The 7,799-nt window shown below is 34.9% G+C and overlaps 1 long non-coding RNA gene across 1 annotated transcript; it reads right to left on the bottom strand.

Annotated features, from left to right (window-relative positions):
* Positions 1-5,960: 5,960 nt before the first annotated feature.
* LOC107872485 lies at positions 5,961-6,658 on the bottom strand. Its single transcript, XR_001674877.2, has 2 exons — positions 6,385-6,658; positions 5,961-6,293 (listed from the first exon to the last, which is right to left on the bottom strand). It is a non-coding gene; the product is annotated as an uncharacterized LOC107872485 (long non-coding RNA).
* Positions 6,659-7,799: the final 1,141 nt, after the last annotated feature.

Below are 7,799 nucleotides of genomic sequence, written 5' to 3'. Positions count from 1 at the left end.
TTGCTCAGTCTAACACCACAGGTGATCAACGGGTGTATTTATCTGACAAGAAATATAATGAGTATCTTCAGTATCAAGCAAGTAAGCATATATTTCTACCAATAGCCTCAACGGCACAATCTCCTACCTTTGGATCATGGGTTGTGGACTCAGGTGCTTCTGATCATATTTCTGGTGATAAGTCACTTTTTTCTGATATTATTTATTCACAATCTCTTCCAGCTATTACTTTAGCTAATGGAATTCGAACAAATCCAAAAGGAGTTGGACAAGCCAAAGCCCTATCTTCTGTCACTCTAGACTCTGTTCTTTATGTCCCCAGTAGTCCTTTGAATCTTCCATCTATTTCTACCAAGAGTCCTTTTAATCTTTCATCTGGGTGTATGGACATTTTTTCTTTCTGCTATATCATTCTGCCTTATACCAAATATCATGTCCATACACCCCTCAATAGAATGGTATAGCAGAAAGAAAAAATAAGTATCTCATTGAGACTGCTCGCACTCTTCTCATTAAATCCCATGTTCCACTGTATTTTTGGGGCGATGCGGTCCTCACATCTTGCTATCTCATTAACAGAATGCCATCATCTTCGATTTAGAATAAGGTTCCCCATTCCATACTATTTCCTCAGTCACATCTCTACTTTATCCCCCCTCGTGTTTTTAGGAGCCTATATATTTTGTTCATAACTTAGCCCTAGAAAAAGATAAATTAGCCCCTCGTGCTCTTAAATGTGTATTCCTTGGTTATTCTCGAGTTCAAAAAGGATATCAATACTATTCACCTGATCTGTGTCGCTACCTTATATCTGTTGATGTCACATTTTTTGAATCTCAACCTTACTATATATCTTCTGATCATCTTAATATCTCTGAGGTTTTACCCATACCCCCCAGTCTTACCCACACCAATCTTTGAGGAATCTATGGTTACTTGTCCATCTCCAGCCATAGTACCACCACTTTTGACTTATCACCAGTGCCCACGTCCAGTATCATTCCTAGATGATTCATGTCCTGCGTCTGATGCTTCCCCTACTACGGACTTGCTTCTTCCTATTCAATCAGTTGCACTTTAAAAAGGTATAAGATCCACTCATAATGCTAACCCACATTATACTTTCTTGAGTTATCATCATTTATCATCACCTCATTATGCTTTTGTATCATCTTTGTCCTCTATTTATATTCCTAAGACTATAGGTGAAACACTTTTCCAGTCAGGATGGAAACAGGCTATGATTGATGAGATGTCTGTTTTACACACGAGTGGTACTTGGGATCTTGTTTCCCTTCCTGCAGGTAAATCTACTGTTAGTTATCGTTGGGTTTATATAGTCAAAGTTGGTCCAGATGGTCAGGTTGATCGACCGAAGGCTCGCCTTATTGCGAAAGGATATACACAAATATTTGGGCTTGATTATAGTGACATTTTCTCTCATGTGGCTAAAATAGCATCAGTCCATCTTTTTCTCTCTATGGTTGTCGTTCGTCATTGGTCTCTTTATCAATTGGATATTAAGAATGCTTTTCTGCATAGTTATCTTGAGGAAGAAGTTTTTATAGAGCAACCACCTTATTTTGTTGCTCAGGGGGAGTCTAGTAGCCTTGTATATTGATTGCGCAAGTCACTCTATGGTTTGAAACAATCCCCTCGAGCCTGGTTCAAAAAGTTTAGCATAGTTATTCAGGAGTTTGGCATGATTCATAGTGGAGCTGATCATTCAGTGTTTTATCATCATTCTGAACCAAATCTGTATATTTATTTGGTGGTTTATGTTGACGATATTGTTATCACCGGCAATGATCAAGATGGTATCACTAACTTGAAGCAACGTCTCTTTCAACATTTTAAGACTAAAGACCTTGGCAGATTGAAATACTTTCTAGGGATTGAGGTTGCTCAGTCCAGCTCAGGTATTGTCATTTCTCAACATAAGTATGCTTTAGACATTCTTGAGAAAATAGGAATGATGGGATGTCAACCCATTGACACTCCTATGGATCCAAATGCTAAACTTCTGCTAGGACAGAAGGAGCCACTCAGTGATCCTGGAAGGTATAGACGGTTGATTGAAAATTTGAATTATCTCATAGTGACTAGACCTAACATCTCTTTTCCTGTAAGTGTTGTAAGTCAGTTTATGACTTCCCCCTGTGATAGTCATTGGGATACAATTTTTTGGATTTTGCAATATATAAAGTCATCTCCAGGTAAAGGGCTACTCTTCGAGGATCGAGGTTATAAGCATATCATTGGATATACAAATGCTGATTGGGCAGGATCACCCTCTGATAGACATTCTACATCTGGATATTGTGTTTTAGTAGGAGGTAATTTGGTATCCTGAAAGAGTAAGAAACAAAGTGTGATTGCTCGATCTAGTGCCACAGCAGAGTATAGAGCAATGGCTGCAGCAACTTGCTAGCTTGTTTGGATCAAGCAATTACCGAGAGAATTAAAATTTAGAGAAACTGGTAAGATAGAACTTGTATGTGATAATCAGGTAGCCCTTCATATTGCATCTAATCCAGTGTTCCATGAGAGGACCAAGCACATAGAGATTGATTGTCACTTTGTCAGAGAAAAGATACTCTCGGGAGATATTGTTACAAAATTTGTGAAGTCAAGTGATCAACTTGCAGATATCTTCACCAAGTCCCTCTCTAGTCCTCGTATTAATTACATTTGTGACAAGCTTGGTACATATGACTTGCATGCACCATCTTGAGGGGAGAGTTAGAATATGAATAGGAATAACATATTGAATTCTACTTGGAAAGGGATTGTAATGTAGTGTCCTATTAGGAATAGGATTGGAATATAGTGTCTATAAATAGGGTCTCAATGTAATAATTTAGAGACAATAATTCAATAATATTTTTCTCCATTATTTCTCACACAATGGTTTACTGAAGGTGATAAAAACACAAAATTTTTTCACTGTTTGGTTAAAGAAAGAAGGAAAAGATTTCAGCTGAAAAGAATAAAGAAATCAGATGGCTCATAGGCAGAAGGTGATGAACAAATTGCAGAGAAGGCAGTATGTTTTTATATGGATCAGTTTTCTAGGTATCCATATTTAAATAAGCTTTCTTTATTGAAGTATATCCCTACTAGGATTACTAAAGAAGAAAATAACATGATCAATGCTTTGCCTAATGAAGCAGAGGTCAAAAAGGTAGTGTTTGAGTTAAATAGAGATAGTGCATGTGGTCCAGATGGATTCACGGGTCACTTTTATCAATCCTATTGGGATATTGTAGGCAAAGACATTTTGGATGTTGTTTAGGCATTCTTTATCGGATCCACTTTATCAAATTCAGTTACTTATAGTAATTTAGTCTTACTACTTAAAAAGGATGTCATTCAGACATTTTCAGACTTAAAGACCAATTAGCTTGAGTAATTTCTTAAATTAAGTGATTTCAAGATTGTTGCATGATAGAATGGAAGCTCTACTGCCTAAACTCATACCACAAAATCAATCTGGTTTTGTGAAGGGAAGAAATATCATTGACAATGTTCTGCTAGCTCAAAAAATAATTACTGATATTAGAAAAAGAGGTAAGCCAGCTAATGTAGTCATTAAGCTTGACATGGCCAAGGCTTATGATAAAGTTGAATGGGATTTTTTTTATCAAGGTGTTGGAAAAAAATGGGCTTTGATAGATTGGTGGTTGATAAAATATGGAGGCTTGTGGCTAACAATTGGTATTCTGTTCTGATTAATGTCCATTCTCATGGTTTCTTCCATTCCATAAGGGGTGTTAAACAGGGAGATCCTTTGTACCCAACACTTTTCATTTTATCTACTAAAGTGTTGTCTAGTGCTCTTAATAATTTATTTTATAACAAGGTTTTTAAGGATTTTGGAATGACTAAATGGAGTGACCATCTAAATCATCTAGCCTATGCCGATGACGCCATAATCTTGTTAATGTTGATAGAGTTTCTCTACAGTTATCATGGATATTTTGAGAAATTATGAGCAATAGCCAGGTCAAAAGATTAATAAAGAAGCGAGCCTCTTCTTTATGTTTAATAAAGTTGTTAGGATTGTTGTTCAAGAGGTGGAAGTGGTTACTGGATTTCAGAGAGGCAGATTCCATCTCATGTATTTGGGATGTCCCATTGGGCATGCAAAAAAGAACAAGAAGCACTTTCAAGAGCTTATGAAGAAGGTCCAGAATAAGTTACAAAAGTAAATTATTAAATAATGGTTTACAAAGTATGCCTATTTATCTTCTATCTGTAACCATGCCTCCAAAATGTGTTGTTGAGGATCTCCATAGAACTTTCTCTAAATTTCTATGGAATTTTAAGGAAGAAGGAAGAGCCAAACATTGGTTCTCTTGGTCTACTATTTGTTTGCCAAAAAAGGAGGGAGGTTTGGGATTTCGGTCTCTTTTTGATATATCTAAACCCTATTTTCTAAGCTATAGTGGAATTTTAGGACAAAAAAGGCTCTATGGGCTAACTTCTTATGGAACAAATATTGTAACAAAATCAAAACCTTGGGTAGTTGAGTAGAGAGGAGGCTCTCAAATTTAGAAGCATATGTCATTAGCTAGGAATGATATTGATCAGGAGATCTGGTGGGAGCCTAGGTGTGGTCACTCCATTATTTGGTTTGATAACTGGACTCAGTTGGGTGCTCTTTATCTGTTACTTCCTATTAATCATCATTTGAATATATCCTTTGAAGAAGTGAGTCAATTGGTACATCAGGGTATATGGAATTTTGAAGTAATGAGAGAGTTATTGAATGAAGATGTTTGTAATCATATTCAAAAAACTATTGGAGGTTTTATTGAAAGTGAAGAATGGGATAAATCCTGGTGGATGCCCAACTCCATAAGTAAACTTTTTGTAAGTACTGTCTGGGAACTGTTAAGGCAAAGAAGAGATCCTCAAGACTCTATTTTTAATATTTGGAAGAAGGTAATTCCTTTCAATGTATTCTTCCTTATATGGAGGGTGTGGTTACACAAAATCCCAATTGGAGAAATTCTTGTGAAGATTAAGGTGGTAGATGAGGTTATTTGTTGTGACAACAACACACAGGAAACCTTCAATCACCTATTTATTGAATGTCCTAATTCTAATAGCTTATGGAATATGTTTGCATGAGCTGCAGGGGTGCAGGGAACTTTTCTACAGATCAAACCCACCTTTCTTAAATGGTGGAATGCAGATTGTGTAGCTAAATTAAGACCTCTGTTTAGGAGCAGTCCCAACTTTTATCACATGGCAGGTGTACAAAAAGGAGAAATAGGATTAATCATGGTGGAAAAATGTCTAAACATGCTATAATTATGGAAATCAATAAGAATCTATACCTTATGGCTAAACTCAGATATCCATGGATTTAGGATATCCCCTCTTAGTGGCCTATGATTGTAAAGGTGCTAGAAGAAATACTTCTATTATTTCCAGTCAAGTTGTGAGGTAGAGTTTTCCAGAAAGGGGTCACTACAAATGTAACCCGGATGGTGCTAGTAAAGGAAATCCTGGACCTAGTCCATGTGCTTTTTGCATTTGAAATAGTGAGGGGGAATTAATTTTTGCAGAAAAAAGAATAATTGAGGATGGTTTTAGTCTTAAAGTTGAGATGACTGCCATAAAATTCGGATTGGATTACGGTATTGACCAAAATTTGTTACTAGTTGCTTTGGAAACAGATTCACTTGTTCTTAAGAATAGTATTGAAGGGTCACAGGAAGTGTCTTGGTCAATTTCCATAGAGATTAAAAAGATTAAACACTTGATGAATACTCACCCAGTGAGGTCATGCATGTGTTTAGAGAGGGAAACCAACTGGCGAATTTCCTAATTTTCAGTTTTGCAGGTACAAACAAGCTTCAATTTAATTTAATTCAGGAAGTTCCAAACAATGCAAAGAGCATCATAAATCTGGAGAAAAATAGCATACCAAATATTCAACTGAAGAAATATCAAAATAGAAGATCAATGGTGCACACTGGAATTATAGTAACAACAACGTCAACAGTACTCATCGACAATGGATAGCAAGTTAACAACAAAAAAGTCAACGATAATGATCTCACATTCACAATTAGAATTTCAATTTTGAGAAGCTATTAAAGAGGAAGTACTAATTAGATCTCTATTCTTCGTAGTGGTATTAGCCCTTGGGAGCTCATTCTACAAAGGATAGAAGGAAAGTTGAAAAATCGGTCAAAGGAATCTATAAGTTGAAAATGGGAACAGGTTGGTGTTCTTCTTCTAAGTATGTGTGGAAATCACCAATTTTGAGCTGAAGAAATCTGCAACGAATATGAATTCATGACATCAGTGAGAGTTTTGATGCTCAAATGAATATCACTCAAGCTCAAGAGTTGTGTAAATACACTATACCATAGAACATAGACCATCGAAAAATGGCACAACTATTTGTGGATTTGCTGAGGTCGTGAACATCACTGGATTGTTGCTACTCGGAACAGAAGTTGACTGAAATTCCACCCTCTTTCTAAGTTTCTTAATTTCATTAGTCTGAACTTTCCCTTTTTGTTTTGCCATTTTGTTTACTTTCGGGTTTTGGGCTTTAGCCATTTTGGGCCTGTCATTTTGTACAGAATTGTTTGTTTTTGTTGAATAAACTGGCCAGATGGACCATATTTAAATTTAAAAAAATTTATCATTAGTCACTGTATTTGTTTAAATATAAATTTTAAGAAATATGAGTTTTTTTTTCTCTTATTAACTGAAAAACCCTCGTCATCGTTAGTCTTGGGTCTCACTTTTTTTTATTCTTTACACTTTTGAATTGTATTTAGTGTTTGATCACATTCTTTTAAAATGCTTTTAAGTATATATTTTTTAATTATATTTTCCAAAAAACTTTTTTTTAAGGAAAAAATAGTTTCTTCTAGAAAGCTTGCCCTGAATTATGTGGCACACTTCTTTTATTCTCCTGAAACACTTATTTTATCCCCAAAGTTTGATCGAACACAACACTTTTTTAAAATAAGGACTTTGACCTTTCAAAAGCTTGGCCAAACATGTTATTAATCGATGAGTCTTCTTTGCATTTGGAGTTCCAAATCTAGGATCCGCCTCTGATTGTAAGATGAATCTAACTAAGTGAAATTGGGATAGAATTTCTCATTGAGATATATTAATTGAAAAACTACAAGAAGTAGCATACTTAAGAATTTCTCATTGAGATATATTAATTGAAAAACTATAAGAAGTAGCATACTTAAGACTTAAATTATGAAAATAGCAACAATTTAATGAAATTACATTGTGTAGCAACCATAGCGTTATTTTAAGTGTGGACCCCCCATTTACTACCTTTGAAAAGTTACCATGTATAAGGTTATCTTTTTCACTCTACTTCTCTTTCTCTTTCCTTTAATTGATTTTTACTTTACCTTTTATTGTTTGAAATCTCTCAAATTCCTTTATCTTTCATTTTCCTTTAACTAATTTTTTTACTTTACCTTTTATTTTTTGAAATCTCTCAGATTCCTTTATCTTTCATTTAACTGATTTTTACTTTACCTTTTATTGTTTGAAATATCTCAGATTCCTCTTTCAAATTTTTTTCTTTCTCTTATTTTTTTCATGATTTGATAAGGATAGTGTTCCACACTTTCAGGTAATTAATAAATTCAGTTATTGCATGTTATCAATTTCTCTCTTTTTTCTTTTATTTTGTATTTTATATTGTAAACCATTAGCAACTTCGAGTTTGAGATTTGTATGCTTTAATGGCAGAACACATACCAAAATCACGAACAAATAGGGGTATTCCATCTATTAAT

This window comes from Capsicum annuum, chromosome 5 (assembly GCF_002878395.1).
Source record: "Capsicum annuum cultivar UCD-10X-F1 chromosome 5, UCD10Xv1.1, whole genome shotgun sequence".
Taxonomy (NCBI): Eukaryota; Viridiplantae; Streptophyta; class Magnoliopsida; order Solanales; family Solanaceae; genus Capsicum; species Capsicum annuum.
Note: the sequence above shows the minus strand (reverse complement) of the source record. Positions and strands in the feature narration are given on the sequence as shown.